This window comes from Bombina bombina, chromosome 10 (assembly GCF_027579735.1).
Source record: "Bombina bombina isolate aBomBom1 chromosome 10, aBomBom1.pri, whole genome shotgun sequence".
NCBI lineage: Eukaryota > Metazoa > Chordata > Amphibia > Anura > Bombinatoridae > Bombina > Bombina bombina.
Genome location: NC_069508.1, coordinates 41,132,298 through 41,154,397, shown reverse-complemented (window position 1 = coordinate 41,154,397; position 22,100 = coordinate 41,132,298). Strand labels below are relative to the sequence as shown.

General features: G+C 36.7%; 1 long non-coding RNA gene across 1 annotated transcript in view; it reads left to right on the top strand.

The window, feature by feature from the left end:
• The first annotated feature begins 2,835 nt into the window (after positions 1–2,835).
• The window catches only part of LOC128641134 (uncharacterized), a 34,334-nt gene continuing 15,069 nt past the window's right edge, over positions 2,836–22,100 (top strand). The window contains exon 1 of the long non-coding RNA XR_008399440.1: positions 2,836–2,959. This is a non-coding gene — a long non-coding RNA (uncharacterized LOC128641134). The remainder of the gene's footprint in view (positions 2,960–22,100) is intronic.

Sequence of the window (22,100 nt, the reverse complement as noted above, 5' to 3'; positions counted from 1 at the left end):
TTTAGTGTTTTTTTTTTGGTAATTTAGTTTAGTTGATTTAATTGTAGATAATTGTAGGTAGTTTATTTAATTAATTTATTGATAGTGTAGTGTTAGGTTTAATTGTAACTTAGGTTAGGATTTATTTTACAGGTAATTTTGTAATTATTTTAACTAGGTAGCTATTAAATCGTTATTAACGATTTAATAGCTATTGTACCTGGTTAAAATAAATACAAAGTTGCCTGTAAAATAAATATTAATCCTAAAATAGCTACAATATAATTATTATTTATATTGTAGCTATATTAGGGTTTATTTTACAGGTAAGTATTTAGCTTTAAATAGGAATAATTTTTTAATAAGATTTAATTTATTTTGTTAGAATAAAAGTATATTTAACTTAGGGGGGTGTTAGTGTTAGGGTTAGACTTAGCTTTAGGGGTTAATACATTTATTATAGTAGCGGTGAGGTCCGGTCCGCAGATAAGGGGTTAATAAGTGTAGGTAGGTAGCGGCGATGTTGGGGGGGCAGATTAGGGGTTAATAAATATAATATAGGCGTCGTCTGTGTTAGGGGCAGCAGATTAGGGGTACATAGGGATAACGTTTTAACCTTTTGGGGGGCGTAAGCTGGCGACTGTGGGCTGTTAAAAAAATAAAAAAAACAGTACTGAAAAGTGCCTTTATATTGCGGTCTATGGGAACTGTGTGTTACCAGTAAATATATGTATATGCTTATATACATATATATTTACAATTTGCTGCCATCGCTGCGCTATTTACCCCTTCGCTGTGCTTTTGGTTCTGTGCTGTGTATGATGGCATCAGAATGAGGTTTCCATTGGAGGGTATGGAGGCAGGCACTAGTGTTCGCATTGCTATCAACTTGTAATACTGTGCGCTGGTATTACTCAGTGGAGTGCAAATATCGCTTTTATGAAAGCGATATTTAGCGCTCCACTTGTAATATGGCCCTATATGAATGAACAATCTCAATGTGTTAATTTATTTTTAACAAAATAATAATTCCATTAAATAAAATTGTTGCTTATAAAATTTAAATAATTTTGTGTGCCATATTGTAACTTTCATTAACTCATATTATTCAGATTAATACTCATTAGACTAATGGGAACTAAAACAGTTATCTGCTGAAGATAGAATTATTTATGGGGGAGTTAGGATGCTATGAATTGCAGACTGACAGCATCTTCTTAAGTGCATACAAATAATGAATTATAAGATGTTACAACACAGTGGGAGTGTGGTTGAGAAGAATGGAGATAGATAAGGCAGGGGCAAAACTACAGGGGGTGCAGAGGTCGCAATTGCGACTGGGCCCCCAAGGGTAGGGGCCCAGCTTAAAAAAATAATGTTTTTTTATACAATAAAAAACGTTGGCCTGCCACTGCCTGCACTGATATCATGTGAGTGTGACATGATGCTTCACTAGTGTTTCTGACTACAGGGGTTAGTATTTCTGTTTTACCCATTGGTGTTTGTGTGTGTATGTGTGTATGTGACTGTGTGTGTATTTATGCATGTATGTGTGTGTATGTGACTGTGTGTGTATGTATGTATGTATGTGTGTGTGTTTATGCATGTATGTGTGTATGTATGTATGTATGTATGCATGTATGTGTGTGTGTGCATGTGACTGTGTATGTATGTATGTGTGTGTATTTATGCATGTATGTGTGTGTATGTGACTGTGTGTGTATGTATGTATGTGTGTGTGTTTATGCATGTATGTGTGTATGTATGTATGCATGTATGTGTGTGTGTGCATGTGACTGTGTATGTATGTATGTGTGTGTATTTATGCATGTATGTGTGTGTATGTGACTGTGTGTGTATGTATGTATGTGTATGTGTTTATGCATGTATGTGTGTATGTATGCATGTATGTGTGTGTGTGCATGTGACTATGTATGTATGTGTGTGTATTAATGCATGTATGTGTGTGTATGTGACTGTGTGTGTGTGTATGTATGTATGTGTGTGTATTGCTGCTTTCAAAATAAAGATAGCAAAAGAAAATTTGATAATAGGAGTAAATCAGAAAGTTGATTAAAATTTCACGCTCTATCTGAATCATGAAAGAAAAAATTTGGGTTCAGTGTCCCTTTAAGGGGAAAATATTTTTACGATACACAGTCCCTTTAATTCAGTGTCACACTGACATACATCACATTGTGATATGTAATATCAGTTCTGTTCTATCGTTTAGAAAATTAAATGATATTGGATATTCTGGTTACTATAAATTTTTCTACTTTAAAAAAAGAAATTGTCAGTTGAGCTCACAGTGTCTATAAAACAGATATCAATGAGATACATTGCATATATTCCCCAAACTGAAAAGCAGCTAATGATTAACTTACTGAAATGCATTCAAACATTATTTGATAAGCAACTGCAAACTAAAACAAACAGAATCTGTATGTCAGTGTAGATTCAATTCACACTACAGTGTTGCACTCATATAAATACTTAAGAGATGGTCTTTGATAAATCAGACATATACTGTAGCTTTGTGTCAGGTAATGTTACATTCATTATATATCAGCTAACTACAGCAAAAAAACATTCTGTTAAAAAAACAAGTCTGTACTAGCAACAAAGTATTTTATTTTGTATCTATCAAATCAAGTGAAGTGGTCAAATGACAGAATTCTTGGCATAGTCTCCTGCTCAGCTCATTTTGACAGGATATAGAAAAAGTTATCTTCATTTACTCATGAATATTAATGCAAAGAAATAAGAACTATTTTTTTATAAAGTGGCATAACTCATTCTGTTTTGTCTCAATTTGATTTGTTAGACATTTACCAACAAGCTCTGAGAGCTGAGGGATTGTGCCTACAGCAACATGAAAGCTCCTCTGCCGCATGTCAGCAGAACAGGAAAATGGATGTCACTTTTCTGTAACATCAAGAATTTCTGTTGAGATCAAGAGAACATTGGGCAGGGATTTGTAAGTGGTATCTTATTTTTGAAGTAAGATTTTTTTAATGAAAGCAACCAAATCTGAAGTATTACCAACTCTGCAATGTAACAGTATTAGGCATTTGTGTATAAAGTCTTCATCTAATATCCAGACTATTATTAGTATCCAAAACCTCTTGGTTTTTGTACAAATTGTGCTTTATCTCATGCTCCCTAGAGAGACCAAAAAGCAAGATCCGTATCCTATGTCGTCAAAATGATGCTAATTGACTAAAACAGCTGTTTGAATTGCAACATTTTTAGGGTACAGAATTTGATTTAAAGGGACAGCCTAGGCAAAATTAAACCTTCATGATTCAGATAGGGCATGCAATCTTAAACAACTTTACAATTTACTTTTATCATCAGATTTGCTTTGTTCTCTTGGTATTCTTTGTTAAAAGCTAAATCTAGGTAGGATGATATGCAAATTTATAAGCCGTTGAGGGCCTTCCCTTCGGTGCATTTTTACAGTTTTTCACAGCTAGACAGCGCTAGTAAATGTGTGGCACATAGATAACATTGTGCTCACTCCCGTGTCAATACCTAGGAGTCAGCACTGATTGGCTAAAATGCAAGTCTGTCAAAACAGCTGAAATTAGGGGGCAGTCTGCAGAGGCTTAGATACAAGGTAATCACAGAGGTAAAAAGTCTATTAATATAACTGTGTTGGTCATGCAAAACTGGTGAATGGGTAATAAAGGGGTTATCTATCTTTTTAAACAATAACAAATCTGGAGTTGACTTAAGTTAAAATTAAACTTTCATGATTCAAATAGACCATGCAATTTTAAATAAGATTACAATTTACGTCTATTACCAAATTTGTCTTGTTCTTTTGCAGTGCTGAACATATCTGATGAGCCAATGACAAGAGAGGCATATTTGTGGAACTACCAATCACCAGCTAGCTCCCAAATTGATGCTCCTAAGTCTACCTAAGTTTACTATACAGCAAAGTAAATCAAGAAATAAAGTACATTTGATAATAGTAAATTGGAAAGCTATTAAAAATTGCAAGCGTTGTCTGAATCATAAAAGTTTGATTTTGAATTTATGTTGTTATTTATGACAAAACTGCGTTTGCGTTCCAGGGTTAAAGCCGCTAGAAGTAATTTTTTGACCTCAGAGATTACGAGTTGAAAGTAAAAAGTACTCTCAGAAAGTCGCGGTAACAAATAGAGTTTGAGAAGTCAAACACAAAATTGCATTCCCCAATAGACTTCAATGGAGCCAAAAAAAGTTGAAACATTGAACACTGGAATGTATATTTACAGTAAATATGCAGTATAACACTATTAAATATGAATGTTGCATAAATATGATTTTTCATATTTTTATCTATTTGACTGCAAAGGACTCCAATGCACTTATATATATATATCAGTGGCGTATTTATGTTTAGTGCTGCCCTAGGCACTCAAAAGTCTGCTGCCCCCCCAAAGGTTTTAGGCCTTTTTTCCACTTAATATTTTTTTGGGTCAGTGTGTAAAATGTTTTTCTTTTGTTTATTTTTTCCTAACAATTAAAAAGAAAATGGTCTAGCAAAACCCTTGCATACAGGTGGGTTGAATTGCAGGCATCCCATATCATTTTCTCCCTGAGAGAAGGGAGAGAAAAGAAGGGGAGGGGGAAAAAGGGAGGGAAAGGAAAGCAGGAAGGGAGGGAGAAAGAAAGAAGAGAAAAGTGGTGAGGGAAAGAAAGGAGTAAAAGAAGGGAGCAAGGGAGGGAGTTGAGAGAAAGAAGGGAGTGAGGGAGTTGAAGGAGGAAGGGAGGGAGAAAGGGAAAGAAGTGAGAGAGGAATGGAGGGAAAGAAGAATACACTTTGAAACAATCACTGCCCTTTACATGCAACAACATACAGTAATTACCATTATTCAAGTAATGAAACTTTTTAAGTGTCCGTTTACTATTTACTCTATGGGTTCATGAATGCAGAGAAAGCTAATTATTAGTAGCTAACATACATTAGCACTGAGTGTATGATTAGACATCACATAAATGCAGAGAAAGCTATTAGTAGCTAACATACATTAGCACTGAGAGTTTATGATTAGACATCACATGAATGCAGAGGAAGCTAGCTATTAGTAGCTAACATACATTAGCGCTGAGAGTTTATGATTAGACATCACATGAATGCAGAGAAAGCTAGCTATTAGTAGCTAACATACATTAGCACTGAGAGTTTATGAATAGACATCACATGAATGCAGAGAAAGCTAGCTATTAGTAGCTAACATACATTAGCACTGAGAGTTTATGATTAGACATCACATGAATGCAGAGGAAGCTAGCTATTAGTAGCTAACATACATTAGCGCTGAGAGTTTATGATTAGACATCACATGAATGCAGAGAAAGCTAGCTATTAGTAGCTAACATACATTAGCACTGAGAGTTTATGATTAGACATCACATGAATGCAGAGAAAGCTAGCTATTAGTAGCTAACATAGATTAGCGCTGAGAGTTTATGATTAGACATCACATGAATGCAGAGGAAGCTAGCTATTAGTAGCTAACATACATTAGCGCTGAGAGTTTATGATTAGACATCACATGAATGCAGAGAAAGCTAGCTATTAGTAGCTAACATACATTAGCACTGAGAGTTTATGATTAGACATCACATGAATGCAGAGAAAGCTAGCTATTAGTAGCTAACATAGATTAGCACTGAGAGTTTATGATTAGACATCACATGAATGCAGAGGAAGCTAGCTATTAGTAGCTAACATACATTAGCACTGAGAGTTTATGATTAGACATCACATTAATGCAGAGAAAGCTAGCTATTAGTAGCTAACATACATTAGCGCTGAGAGTTTATGATTAGACATCACATAAATGCAGAGACAGCTATCTATTAGTAGCTAACATACAGTACCACTGAGAGTTTATGATTAGATATCACAAGCTGATCTAAGCAGTGCACAGACGCATCCATATCCGCACAAGGTCTTCTCCTCCAGCCTCACCTTGTAAGCATATCCCCGGGCAAATTTCTCACCAAGAACGCTTCAACTGCAAAAATGCCAGCAGTTCTAAATTAAGCAACGGTTTAAAGGAGCACTGCCTGTAAAGAGCGACCTTAATCAGCGCTTGTGCCTTGTCTTCTCTGTAAAACTGTAACTTTTTTGTGCAATATTTTTTTTTTAACAGGCAGTGTTATTATGTGTGAAAACTGTATTGTTAAATGTATTGTTTATGTGTTTTGTGCAACAGTTAACCAGAGACATGGTAATCATTCTAGCATAAATTGCGATTGCGCTCGAGTTCTCATTTACTTTCAACTTGTGATACGAGCGTAATATAACTTGCATGCAAATGGCCTTGAAAACCCGAAATTGCTTGTGCACAAATGATAGCCCTCCACTTGTTATCTAGCCTTAACTAGTAACTATTGAGCTTAAAGGGACATTATAGTAATTTTTTATTTATGCATCAGAAAATATTCACTATATTGCAAAAGATCTAAATGCAAAATACATGTTTACAGACATTTAAAACTGTTGCTTTGTTTGTAGAATATGTATTTATTTTAAGTCTTTTGAATGTTGTTTAGCTTACTTACTTTGCTCCGGCCAATCAGAAACTGATACAGATGCGCTTCTGCACATATCAGCCAGTCACTGTGCAGCATGTAGGAGACTCAAGATTCTGTATTCCATGCAATGCACTTTGGAAGTTGAAACACTACAGATTTTTTTTACAATTAAAGCAAGCACAATAACTAATTAAAGTACACTACATATGTTTTTTTTTATATGTATAGTTACACATTTTAAGGGATTACAACTTTGAGTTTAATATACCTTTAATGTCCCTTTTACAGTTGGTTTACTAATAGTTTTGCCAGCACAGCAATGTGCATAATGGAATGTACCATAAACTAACCTCTCAAAGTAGCTTTTCCTTCTCTGTTTTATAAATGAAAAAAAAGTTAAAACAAAATTACAGATGTTTGGCTAATTTATTGTTGGGGGAGAGAGTGAACATTTGTGATTTGTATTCTTAGTTAGTAAATGATTTGCCAAATATATATTATGTTCATAAAAAAGAGACTTTTGCACTAGTATATATTACAATGCAAGTGAGATTTCTGGCAGTGTACAAGCAAGCAGTATGCCCAGTTTTAAAACCTTGCCATTATTTAAAAAAAAAAAAAAAACACCAAAAAAAACCCCTGCAACTTGAATCAGTGTGCGCTACAATTTTATATGATCAACATAAAAGCATAAATTGTTGATAAATCTGAAGCAGATCAAAATGTTCTGCCTGCACATTGAAAAGGTTTGTGCAGTCCAGTTGATCAGCGTTTGCTTTTAGTGCTAATGACAGTGCTCCTGCCAGTACAGAAATCCTGCGAGCAGTCTTGCAGACATGTTAATATTTATATAAAAAAAAAAATTAAGGAGAATAAAATGTATATAATTAGTTCAGACTATCAAAATAAAAGGAAAGCAAACATAATTATATCACTGCTTTATGGAGCACATATACGTTCATCTCAAAACTTAATCGTACATATCTTATATAATAAAAGGCCAGGTATGTTTGTCCGATGCAGTCATGCACAGTAGAGACTGTGCGAGACAAACATACCTGTCCTGCGTGAGACAAGCACTAGGACGGCGATGGCCGTTAAGCCCTTAAGGACCAGCGTCATACCCTGTATGACGCTGCTGTCCTGGGCCTCTCTCTGCCATGATCTCGCTAAAAGTAGCGAGATTGCGCTGATTCTGCATGCCCCACGACTGGGGCAGTGCAGAAATAGTCTTGCATAGAGGGTCAATCTATGTCCCTCTCTTTATCAGGTAACAATGGTGCTGATCGTTAGTGGCGTGGGAGGGTTAGGAGGGAGGCGGGTGAGAGGCCCATCGCTAGAGGGGGACAGGTGGGACTGCTGCGCTGCAGTTCTTTAAACATTTTGGCCCGTCTACACGGGCTTTAACACTAGTTAACAAAATAATTAGGCATGTGTATTTGTTTTGTTGCAAATGCAAACAAAATGGGGATATTTGTTTAGTTTTCACAAAACGGATATTGGAACGAATGCACCACGAAATTTAAAGAAAATAAATAAATAAATACTGATGAAATTCTTCAGTATTCATTAGTTTCCTTTTAATTAGCTGAGGGGTTAAAAATACCTCTAGCACGCTGGAGAGCTGCGCTAATCCTGGTGCTTCTTCAAAGAGCGTGACTCTGGGCTCTTTGAAGAAGGATCGGGATTAGCATAGTTCCACAGTGCGCTACACTTATCTATAGCGCACTAGGGAGCCGCAAAAATCCTGAGGCTTAACGCAAGCAAAATCTCTCCTATTAGCGCAACCTTGGGATTAGTGCGGCTCCCCAGCGCACTATAGGTAAGTATATAACGCTACAGATGAACTTTTTCACGTGTAGAAAAGAAAAATGTACATTTGTTTAATGAAAAGGAATGTAAATATTTGTTTAGTTTAAAACAGAACGAATACCAAATAGCCCGGCAGACGAATATTGGGAAAACTAATTTTTCTAAATATTCGATCCGAAAGATTTGGCCGAATAAAATTTTTCGTCCATGCAGACCTCTAATAATAATTGTATCTTATGCTTGTCCATAACATTTCTATGTCTCATTTGTATAACATTGAAATAACAAACAGAGCAAAACATCAAAAACAAATACTAACAGGACTGTAAAAGACAGGTGAACAATGGTATAAATTGGACACCAAATGGTACTTATGAAGTTTATGCCATTGTGCTTCTTGCTAACATATATGGTAGCGTAACCAGATAACCTGCAAGGGAGTGACATTAAAGGGACAGTCTAATCCAGAATTATTATTGTTTAAAAAGATAGATAATTCCCTCATTACCTATTCCACAGTTTTGCATAACTAACCCAGTTATATTAATACACTTTTTACCTTTGTGGTTACCTTGTATCTAAGCCTCTGCAGACTGCCCCTTATCTCAGTTCTTTTGACAGACTTGCATTTTAGCCAATCAGACCACAATGTTATCTATATTGCACACGTGAACTTACACCCTCTAGTTGTGAAAAACTGTTAAATGCATTCAGAGAAGGTCTTCAAGGGCTTATAAATTAGCATATGAGCCTACCTAGGTTTAGCTCTCAACAAAGAATACCAAGAGAACAAAGCAAATTTGATTATAAAAGTAAAATGGAAAATTGTTTAAAATTGCATGCCCTATCTGAATCATGAAAGTTTAATTTTGAGTAGACTGTCCCTTTAAGGGTAATGAGCTTGCTAGATATAGGTATATGTGCACCAGTCATACAGGATCTATACCAAATAGCTAGTATCACAATGCAAAGGAATATCCTTAGTGAAATAAAGTAGCTCTCTATTGCATAACATTTTGATTGTAAGCAAATGTGCCAATTTAAAAACAGTAATTTGACAATTAGTAGTAAAATTCCATGTACTATCTTTATACGGTAGATAAATTACATAGAACAAAAGTAAACTGCATTTAGCTGGTCGCCATTTTAATTAGTGTTAGGATTTAACTGAAACAAAATGGACAGAAAAGTGACACAATTCTAACTGAGTAGTTGCCTGCAGCTTTTAGTGACTTTCATACCTCTGCACAAAGACCAAAACATTTCTGACATAATGTTCTAAGAAGTTACATTCAGGACCGTCTTTAACACAGGGCAAAAGGGGCAGCTGCCCTGGGCCCAGTCTCTGTTGAGGGGCCCAAGAGTCCTAAAAAAAAAAAAATAAAATTTTTTTTTTTTTTTTTTTTTAATGGTTCATACCAGACTGCTGATGTGACATGGGGAACACACACATTCAGTCCTAATACTGTCACAGTCAAAAGTACTCTGCTTATATTTTTTTTTAAAAACTGTGCCAGACCGTGCCGGTGTCATGTGACATTCCAAGCTAGTGCCATGTGCTGTTTTAGATGTGCACTGTGCAGCACTGAATGCAAAGCCCTAACTCGGCATCCAGCCATTTCCCACTGCATCAGAAAAGGTCCTACTGGGGTTACCACTGTTACCAGGTAACTGGTGGTGGGGATTGTTTCTGGGTAGGGCTGACTGTAGGCGCATGCAGCAGAAAGCTGGAGCGGCAGGCACATGAGGATTTGAGCATCTGTGCAGCTGCATACACTGCTCTCGTCAGTCTTGAGGCTGTGTGACTCATCTCACACTGTATCCATGCAGCCTTGGACAGACAGCATCATGTCTACTGGTCCCCTTAGCCCTGCTCTTTCTGCTGTGGCCCTAAGATCAACTAACTGAAGTTTGTTAGGGGAATAGTGCTTTGTAGAAAGGTGTCAGTGGGAAGAATAAGTGAGTGCACACACGCCCCTCCCCATGCAGCAGTGTCTAGTTCAGGGTGAGAGGGAACTTGTTCCTAGCAAAGAAGCTACATGTGCTGGTGTGGCTGATGTATAGCGTCATGCTGATACTTCACACATTAATGTAAGGTTTATTTTTACAGTTTTTATTTTCTCTCTGTCTCAGATTTTACAGCTTCCCATAGTAGTTCTGCTGTTCCAGTCAGTAAACTTATATTTGTCTGCACCTCCATGCTTCCTCCTTTATCTTGCTTTGCTCCTGTTGGCTGTCCTAAATCTCTTTAACCAGCTAACCTCACACCAGAATCACATTCAAAAGAATATTAAATGAATCCACAGTGGAGGAATTTATATATTTATTTACTTATTAGTTCTGCTTAGGTCCAGTTTCACATATTGCAATTTTTTTTTAAATTTTTTTTTTTAAATGATTAGCCCAGCAGTGGATGATCCACCGCTGGGCTAATAATAAAAAAAAAATTTGATTTAGTTGTTTTTTGGGATTTTGGGGTGGAGAGCGAAATTGCATGGGGTGGGGGTGGGGGTGGGGGCCCAAGAAAATTTTTGCCCAGGGTCCAATCAATATTAAAGACGGCCCTGGTTACATTAAATTTAGTACATATTAAGCAAAAGGCTAATTTAATAGCTAATTATTACACCGGGGTCCCTTGAAATATGAAATGTACACATGCTGTTTAGACAGAAATTATTCAATAAACCTCACAGAGAAAGTAAATTGTGACAACACAAAAACCCATATGTATGGTCAGATATAATAACAAATATAAAATTAGTTGTGTTATTGTGATAGCCATAAGGAAGTCGAGATCCCCAAGACTTGAACAATTTGAAGAATACCAAATATGAACTAAAATGGAGACCAGCTAACCAAAAAATAAATGACCAAATGGTAGATTTAAGCTCTGTCTCCTTCTCAGCTCCATAATGACCTCAGTCAACACCTGACTTCATGAGTTTCATCCATGAAGGTTACCCTATCCATCTCAACAATTGTATATATCCTGCCTCCAGAGTTGTATGAAAGCAGACCCACCATGTAGTGAGAGGGCTGAAGCGAGCCCTATGTGCGTATATCACAAAACGTTTGGAGAGGGGCCTCTACTATCTTATGCTGTTTAGTAGCTGGCTTCAGAATTGGAGAGGACTGCAATGATAGAAACCTATGCTTCTTCTGTTCCAAAGTCCTCATAACAGGTTCCATAGAATAGGCATCTTTGATTGGCTCATGACACAGCAAGGCAGTTGGGGGCAGTGCAGGGCTGGCCCTGTATCATGCACAAATAATAATGCTGATGACTGGCTGGGGCTGAGGCAACCAGGCCTTGCCCACCAGGCAATTGCCCTGTAGGGCCTACGGACAGTCTGGTCCTGTTGCTATGGGGCCCCCTGGAACTTGGGCCCTGGTGCCATTATACCCACTGCATAGGGTGACCATATTGCTGCTGTAAAAAGGGACACATATGAAAAATACATATGTCAGGGTTCTTAAACAAAACCGTTCTGAAAACAGCCCAGTTTCATTAAATATTGACAAAATAAGTGTAAAGTTTTAGTGTCTACAAAACAAAGGGAGCTTCCATGTTGTAACTTAGGTTACCTTCTCTGCTGTGGCCAATTATAGACAGTCATAAATAGGTCACTAGAGTGAGCAGCCAATGGCTGTGTGGAATACAACAGTCTTCTGCACTTCCATTTCTAACAGGGACTGAAAAGCTCACAATTTCAGAATGGAATTGCAGGAAAAGGGGACAAAATAAATAATGAAAGTATATTGTAGAGTTTTTTTTATATATATGATAATATAATTTTATATTACCATCTCAAAGTGTTTAATGTTCCTTTAAAGTAAAAAATAAAGTTACACACCTCATTAAGAGCATGCAGTTTTAAGAGATTGTTCAGTTTATTTCTATAATCAAATTAATTTTGTTCTCTTGGTATCCTGTGTTGGAAAGCATACTTGAGTAGGCTCAGGAGCTGCAATGAGCAGCTCGCTGCTGATTGGTGGCTGCACATATATGCTGCTTTTCAATAGCTCACCATATGTGTCCAGCTAGCTCCCTTTAGTGCATTGCTAATTTGGGGTTAAACACATAGTTATATGCAAGCAATAGTGCAATAATAAAATGTTTTAACACTTCACGTTTTATTTTTTGTACTTTTTATACCCCCTTAAACATCAGTAAACCAAAGGTACAGCAAATAGAAAATTTAGAATGTAACCCCCCTTTAACCCCTGAGTCTCTTTACATAACTACATCTACAATAATAAAAATCACACAACCTAAATAATGTATTTACTAGGACTTAAAGGGGCATGATACCCAAATTACATGACATGATACCAAAAGTGATGAAACGCTGAGGAACTAGGGATTTTTTATATCGAAAGTAGAAATGATCCAAATCTATGTTGGATTATGTTTATCGGATCTATTTAACCCTTTCGTGACAGGGTTATAAAGTCTACATCGGAACGCTGTTCTGGGGGGGTGTCCCCTATGACGGTAGGAACGCCCTCCAGACCGTGATCAAATCCTGCAAGCGAAGTAGGCTTCAGAATGGCTTTAAAGCCCAGCGCCGTTGTGGCGGAATACAACGGCATAACGGCAGTAAAAGGTTAAAGGGATAGTAAACACCAAAAATGTTATTGTTTAAAAAGATAGATAATGCCTTTATTTACCATTCCCCGGTTTTGCATAAACAACACTGTACAGTAATTACCTTGTATCTAAGCTTCTGCTGACTGCCTCCTTATCTCAGATGATTTGACAGACTTGCATTTCAGGCAATTAGTGCTGACTCTTAAATAACTTCACGTGCATGAGCACAATGTTATCTATATGAAACACATGAACTAACACCCTCTAGCTTTTTATACATACTGAACGCATTTTATTGTATCTTTTATTGTTTCACTTTATCAGATTACTGATTTATTGTATCCATTGTGAATATGGGATATTAACTCTTTCATGCCGGGATTAACATGTCTACATCGGAACAACTGTTCCGATGTAAACAATTTGAAATCTCGTGATCGTGCATGTGATCACAAGATTTCAATGATGGGATCGCGTCAGGGTGGCGTCCCTATGATTCTAGGCATGTCCCCCAGACCGCGATCCCATCAGGGAAGCGCCAGTGGCTCCAGGAAAGCCAAGCAAAATTCAGACGGAATACAACATCGTAACGGCGTTAAAAGGTTAAATAGAGCTGATAAACATAACCCAACATAGATTTTGATTGTTTCTACTTTCGATATATAAACCCCTAGCTCCTCAGCGTTTTATCACAATCTATTATTCTCTTTGTGCATACTCAGCCTGTGTTGTTTGGGAGATTACAGGCATCAGTGGAAAGCTATTAGGGTTCATAGTTTTCTTGACCGGAACTTTATTTGTTTTGGTAACCAAAAGTGATGCAGCACAGCTGTAAAAAGCTGACTAGAAAATATCACCTGCACATCTCTATGTAAAAAGGGAAGATATTTTACCTCACAATTTCCTATTATTCTCCTAGTATTGACAGTTTGACACCCCATTGTAAAAAGACTTTAGTCCCAGGACTTCCAAGGAAGTGTGCATTTGGCATGTGCAGGCACAGTCATGTTATTTTCCTATTCATTTAAGGAAGTTTTCTTTGAAATCTCATGAGATTTAAGTTTAATCTCATGAGATCACAGCAAAGCAATGCAAGGCCTCATCACTGCTGATGCTGATTGGCTATTGTGTTTTTTTTTTCTTTTTCTTTTTTCAACTTGCAGCTTTACATCAGCTCTAACTGTTCACAGAGCACTTACTCTGGTGAGCTGAAGAAATTTTGAGGTAAAATATTTTCCATTTTTACATAGAGATTCTCAGGTGATATTTTTATGTCAGCTTTTTAGTTATCCTGCATCACTTTTAAGTGATTTAGCATATGAGTATTATGTCCCTTTAAACACAACTTTCAGCTTACTAAAGAAGCATTCTAGGTATTGTGATATGCATAAAATCCATTCACAGCCGCCTCTACAATAATACTTAACACTGGGAAATATAAAAATAATGGATTCAAAATAAATAAATACAGATATGCAATAAAAATATTTTTAAAAATATTAAGAAGAGTTAATAAAAATATCAAACAAATAAAATAAAATTAAGGTTTATTTACTAAAATTAAATATTTACATTTGGGATGTCCTTTGATCATCTCATTCTGAAAAATATTGAGAAATATGTCAGAAAAAAATATGTAAAAATATTCATCATTTTATTAATTACAAATGAAAAAAGAAAGGAAACAATTTGTGTATATTATAGCAGATTTGTTTCTGAGACCACCAAATATGCAGATTAACATGACTGTATAGTGTTTGTGTATATATACAGGTATATATATATATATATATATATATATATATATATATATATATATATATATATATATATATATATATTTGGGTGTGTTCAGCGTGGACCACCCCCTTCTGCTCCAAATGAATATTTGGCCCATGATTGGAGCATATGTATGTATGCCTGCTTCTCAGTTTACTAAGCTGTAGTGGGTGACACAGGAACCCAATTATGTGTATTTAACACATTTGTAAGGCATTTGTTTAATAAAATAAAATGTTCTAACAAAATGAAACATTTTTATTTTAGAATATCCCTTTAATGCACACTATGAAGTCAATAGGCAGGATAAGGGGAGGGGGGGGTGTAATTACCATGGTAACACAGGTGATGCAGAGCTGTAGTTAATCAATTGGAATAGTGCTCTTTCGTTAGGTAAAGACAGAGAGCTCCTGCTATATGTTTACAAGCACAGTGGCACCAGGGTTGTTTTTATTAACTGGAGTTTGATTGTAATGCCTGCTGGTGCCAAATAGATGCCCAACCAGTGATCCTATCAAGGTACTTAAACTCATCACATGTAAAGATGTCAGTTAATATTGGTTATAGCAACCAGGACACAGTGTGTTTGAAACCTGTTGTAGTTTAGTGCGCTCCTTGTACAGTGCTGCCAACTCAAAGTGCATTATTATTTCTAGTTGATCATGTCACCGAAATACAAATTAGTTCCTCATCTGTATATTAAGCATTAGTGTAACATTATTTTAATTCATTTTCTAGCTTATTACTCAGGTTTTTGAGAAGCTTTTGATAGTAAATGAACTGTTGTGTTACCTAAGGGTAAAAAAAAAAAAAGTTGTGTTAATCAGAACATTGTATTTGAGGTATGTTTGGTTATTTTTATTTTATTTTTTGGTGCTACTTTTATAGCCCTTTGGTATAATCTAGTTTGCAGTTTTCAAATCTGATCTTACAAAATATAGGGTGCAAACATGGTTCATGTTACCAGTTCTGTTTTTTTTTTTAGTTAACTATTTTAATAACATATTTGTGCTTTTAAAGTGACAGAATCATGATTGCAAATGTGATTCAATTTGATCTGTAAGTTTACTGACCTGGAGAACAGACTTAAAATAGTGTGTCACACTGTCTCACAGTTTGACTTGACAGTTCTGTTGTTTTTCCTTAGCTTGGTTTCTAAAGACCACGTTCACTCCTCTCAGGTATCTAAGAGGTTAAAGCATATTAAGCATTTCGGTTCTCAGCCTGTCTAGCAACCATGTGGTTAAATTCTTTGGATCCAATTTCATTATATTGTTTATATTTATTACATTATAATAGCAAGAGTAAGTATAGGGATGCACATCAGACTCCTATTTTGAAAGTATACTGGTGCTCTCCCCTCATGTGATTCTCATCTGAAATGATTAAATAATCTAATAACTACCACCTTCTTGCTTTGGGAAATATGTTTCTGTTAAGTGCTCATTACAGATTTAAAGGGACATCTGATCCAAAAACTGAAATTTACATCAATGTATTTCACTTTTTAATTAGAATAATTTTTTAGCAAAAATTAGACACGTTCATTCAGATTAGGCTTGTTTACAAAATACGTTACTTTCTGGAGCATATTTAGGTATGCTGAACATGCACAGTAAAAACTCTCACTTCAAATGGTCATAGCATTTACTAGAATCATTTTCGCTTACATGTGTTTAATGTAAAGATGCTTCTATTCGTGTCTGGAATGTTGCTTTAAGATTTAATTTTGGAAATGTCTCTGTTGGTTAAACATTTGGCTTAACCCCGTCAATCCGGGGTTTAACTAAACACTTGCTTAAAAAAACAAAATCACAAGATGGTAAATGCGATCACGTGATTTCAAGGTCGGATCTTGGGGGGGGGACTGCTTACCATGCTAGGCCCACTGAACCCAAATTTTTTCTTTCGTGATTGATAGAGCATGAAATTTTAAGCAACTTTCTAATTTACTCCTATTATCAATTTTTCTTCGTTCTCTTGCTATCGTTATTTGAAAAAGAAGGCATCTAAGCTTTTTTTTTTTTTGTTCAGAACTCTGGAGAGCACTTTTTTATTGGTGGGTGAATTTATCCACCAATCAGCAAGAACAACCCAGGTTGTTCACCAAAATGGGCCGTCATCTAAACTTACATTCTTGCATTTCAAATAAAGATAGCAAGAGAATGAAGAAAATTTGATAATAGGAGTAAATTAGAAAGTTGCTAAAAATGTCATGCTCTATCTGAATTATGAAAGAAAACATTTGGGCTCAGTGTCCCTTTAATGTGTTTAGCTCTCGGAGTAAAATGAAATGTCAGGCGCTTTCTTGTTTAAAGTTTCTCCTGAACCAAGTGAAATATCTGGCCTGTTTGAGATCTATTATTGTGTATAACTTAAAGGGACATTAAACCCATTTTTTTTCTTTCATGATTCAGATAGAGAATACAATTTTAACAACTTTCTAATTTACTTCTATTATCTAATTTGCTTCATTCTCTTGATATTCTTTCCTGAAAAGCATATCTAGATAGGCTCAGTAGCTTCTAATTGGTGGCTGCACATAGATGCCTCCTGTGATTGGCTCTCCCGTGTACATTGCTATTTCTTTAGCAAAGGATATCTAAATAATGAAGCAAATTAGATAATAGAAGTAAATTGGAATGTTGTTTAAAATGGTATTATCTGTCTGAATTATGAAAGAAAATTTTTGGGTTTAATGTCCCTTTAATAATCTTTATCCATTAAAATCAGGGTGCAAAAAAATAGTTTTGTTTTTTTTTTTTATAAATTTTCCATTTTCCCTCTTAATTCCCCATAAAATGTTCAGTTATACATAGAACAAAACACACCTGAAATGCACTTTCATTATTTAAAGGGATATCAAACATATTTATTTTTTTTCTTTTATGAATCTGAGCACATCGTTTTAAACAACTTTAATTTAGCTGAAAATATCAGGTGAGCAAATATGAAGAGGCGTACTGAATTACTGCTCCTAAGCCTACCTAGGTATGCTTTTCAACAAAAGATGCCAAGAGAATTAAGTAAATTAGATAACAGAAATAAATTGGAAATTTGTTTAAAATGTTGTACTGTTATCTAATTTGCTTTGTTCTATTGGCATCTTTTTTTGTTGGAAAACATACCTAGGGAGGCACAGCAGCAATGCATTACTGGGAGCTAGCTGCTCCTTTGGTGGTGCACATATATGCCTTTTGTCGTTGGTTCACCTGTGTTCAGCTAGCTACCAGTAGCGAATTGCTGCTTCTTCAACAAAGGTTACTGAGAGAATTAAGCAAATTTATAATAGAAGTAAATTGGAAAGCTGTTTAAAATTGTATGTTGTTTCTAAATTATGAAAGAACAAAATGGGTTTCATGTCCCTTTAAGGCTTAAATAAAGGTCTCTCTTTTGGTTACATTCTGTTTTGTGTAAACCACTGTTTTTCAAACCTGTCCTCACTAACGGGCTACATTTTGAGGATATCTGAACTGGAGAACAGGTGAAATAATCAGCTGATTAGTAACCATGGTTATTTTGCCTGCTCTCATCCAAGGTAATCATAAAAACCTGGCCTGTTGGGGAGGACAGGTTTGAAAACCAGTGGTGTTAAACCTATGCTATAATTTGAAAAATAAACTTGTCTTTTTATGTAGTTCTATTAAACTACATAAGGGATATTAAACAGTGCTCCTTTAGTAAAAACAAATATGCTAAGATAAACCTAAAAAGAAACAGATTTTGTAAAAAAAAACAAAAATAAAAAAGCAAAATTAGAACTTAGAAATTCTCAGTGTAGCCCCTGCTCCTAGTGTGATAAGAGTAGAGAATTTTTAAAACCTAAGTTTTATTATTCCAGTTCTGAGCATAAGCAAATCTGATTCCCTGTTATCTACTCTATTCACTTTATAGTAAACCAGCCAAGAGGTTTTGTCATTAGGTCAAGATAAAACTTCCTGCAGAGGCCCCTCCTCCTTGTAGGTCTGTGACAGGAAGTAATAGACACAGCACACATGTAGTGTAAAAAAAAGGACATAAAAGATCAAATTAGATTAAATAGAATACATATTGTAATGATTTCTATTAAATTTATGAGACCCCACCATTTTTCTTTTGTAATTCAGATAGAGAAGCAATTTTAAACAATGTTTTAAGTTACTTCTATTCATTTTTCTTCATTCTCTTGGTATCTTTTTTGTTCAAAACCAAGGACGTATGCTTAAAGGGACATTAAACCCAAAAAATGTCTTTCATGATTCAGACTGAGCATACAATTTTAAGCAACATTCCAATTTACTTCTATAATCTAATTTGCTTCATTCTTTAGATATCCTTTGTTAAAGAAATAGGAATGCACATGGGCGAGCCAATCACATGAGGCAAATATGTGCAGCCACCAATCAGAAGCAACTGAGCCTATCTAGATATGCTTTTCAGGAAAGAATATCAAGAGAATGAAGCAAATTAGATGATGGAAGTAAATTAGAAAGTTGTTTAAAATGGTATTCTCTATCTGAATCATGAAAGAAAACATTTGGGTTTAAAGGGACAGTATACACTCATTTTCCTATAACTGCATGTAATAGACACTACTATAAAGAATAAGATGCACAGATACTGATATAAAAATCCAGTATAAAACTGTTTAAAAACGTACTTAGAAGCTGTCAGTTTGGCTCAGTTGGAAAGCCCACTGCAAGTGGCAAATAAGACACTCCCCCCTCCCCCTTCTTTTGCATATGAAAAGACCCTTTACACAAACAGGAGCAAGCTGGAGAAGGTAGCTGACAGTATTCACATAAAACTTTGGGGCTTGGTTAGGAGTCTGAAAATCAGAGCAATGTTATTTAAAAATAAGCAAAACTATACATTTATTTAAAAAAAAACTTTATGGGCTATATAAATAGATAATCTACAAAACATTTATGCAAAGAAAAAATGAGTGTATAATGACCCTTTAATGTCCCTTTAAGAGCTGGCACATTTCTGGAGCTCTATATGGCAGCAGTTTTGCAAGAATGTTGTTGTTGTTGTTGTTATTATTATTATTATTATTATTATTATTATTAGTTACTTGTAGAGCACCAACAGATTCCGCATCGCTATAAACATAGGCGGAATACAAGGAAACATTTATAGGGATCAGACGGGTAGAGGGCCCTGCCAAGAGTCGCACTGTTGTAGTCCGCTCTAAAGAAGGTGATCTACAAACAGCATGGCTCTTAGGCTTACATGCTAAGGGGGTTCAAGGGGATAGCAATGGAGGAGAGGAAATGGTATAAAGAAAGGTTAGTGTAGGTTGTATACATTCCTGAACAGTAGAGTCTTTAGGGAGTGCTTTAAGTTTTCAATACTAGGGGAGAGTCTTGTGGAGCGAGGCAGAGAGTTCCACAAGATGGGAGCCAGTCTGGAGAAGTCCTATAAGCGGGAGTGTGAGGAGGTAACCAGAGGAGGAGGTCAGGAGCAGTGCGAAGGGGAGGGAGAGTATCTGGAGACAAGGTCTGAGATATAGGGGGGAGCAGTGCAGTTGAGGGCTTTGTATATCAGAGTGAGAATTTTGTGTTAATTCCTAGAGGCAAGAGGAAGCCAGTGAAGGGATTGGCAGAGAGATGCAGCAGATGAAGAGTGACGTGCAAGGAAGATGAGTCTGGCAGAGGCATTCATTATGGATTGTAAAGGAGCTAGGTGGCAGCTGGGGAGACCAGAGAGGACAGAGTTGCAGTAATCGAGATGTGAAAGGATGTGAGAGTGGATTCAAATCTTAGTTGTGTCTTGTGTAAGGAAATATCTAATTTTAGAGATGTTTTTAAGGTGAAAGAAGCAGGATTAAGCCAAGGACTGAATGTGAGGAGTGAAAAAAAGATCTGAGTCAATTGTGACCCCAAGACATTAGGCATGCGGGGTAGGGGTAATGATGGAGTTGTCAAGTTATACAGAGATTGGGGGTGGAGATTTTGGAAGAACGAGGTAAAATAAGGAGCTCCGTTTTGGAGAGATTTAGCTTGCGGTAGTGAGAGGACATCCAGGACGAGTTGTAAGAAAGACAGTTAGTGACACAGGTTAGCAAGGAATGAGATATGTCTGGCGCAGAGAAGTAGATTTGGGTATCGTTGGCATACAAAGGATATTGGAACCCATGGGACTTTATTAGGGAACCTAATGATGACGTGTAGTTTGAGAAGAGAACGGGACAGAGGACAGAGACTTGTGGTACCCCAAAAGAAAGTGGTGACGGGGCAGAGGAGGCCCCAGAGAAGGATACACTAAAGGTACAGCTTGACACGTAGGAAGAGAACCAGGAAAGGGCTGTGTCACAAATGCCGAAGGATTGGAGGGTTTGGAGCAAAAGAGGGTGGTCAACAGTATCAAAGGCTGCGGACAGATCAAGGAGGATAAGCAGAGAGAAGTGGCCTTTGGATTTTGCTGTGAGTAGGTCGTTTATAACCTTAACGATTGCTGTCTCTGTGTAGTGATGGGGATTGCAGTGGGTCGAGGAGGGAGTTTAATGTAAGGAAATGGGATAGGCGTGCATATACTAGCTTTTCGAGAAGCTTTGAGGCAAAAGGGAGTAGGGAAATAGGGCGGTAGTTGGATCAAGAGAAGGTTTTTTTTTTTTAAAGATAGATGTGACCAGTGCATGTTTCAGAGATGAGGGAAATATACCGGTGCTGAGGGAGAGGTTAAAATGTGTGTGAGTATAGGGGTAAGGGTAGAAGAGAGGGAGGGGAGCAGCTGTGAGAGGATAGGGTCAAGAGGACAGGTAGTGAGGTGAGAGCTCAGTATAAGTGCCAAAACTACTTCCTCAGTAACAGGGGAGAAAGAGCTAACTTTATGGCTATTTGGGTTGTGGTTGATTGCAAGTGTTTGAGGGGGTGAGAGAATGAAAGTATGTTGAGAGCTGATTTAGTTTCTGATGAGTCAATTTTGTTATTGAAGTGGCTGGCAAAGTCTGAGCTGACAGAGAAGTTGTATAAGGGGATGGGCGGAAAACAGACATTTTGGGTTTGAAGAAAGAGTAGAGAAGTAATGTTGCTGTATAGCGATTAAGGGCAGAATAGTAGGAATTCAAAATGAACTTGTAATGCAGGAAATCCGAGATTTTATCCAGTGCCGCTCAGCAGTACGGGAACATCTGCGTAGGTACCGTGTCAGAGGAGTAAGCTAGGGCTGAGGGTAAGTGTCTGATTTCCAAGCAATGGTAAGAGGGGCCAGATTGTCAAGGACAGATGAAAGGGTGGAATTATAGTGGCATGCAGGTTGGTCAGGGCAAGAAAAGGAGGAAATAGAGGAGAGGTTCAAGGGAATTAGCACGTTGTTGCTGATCTAATGACATGATGCTTCTGTGAAGTTTGATGTGAGGAGTAGGAGGGAGAGTTGCAGGGAGGGATGAGATGTTGCAAGTGAGGAGATGGTGGTC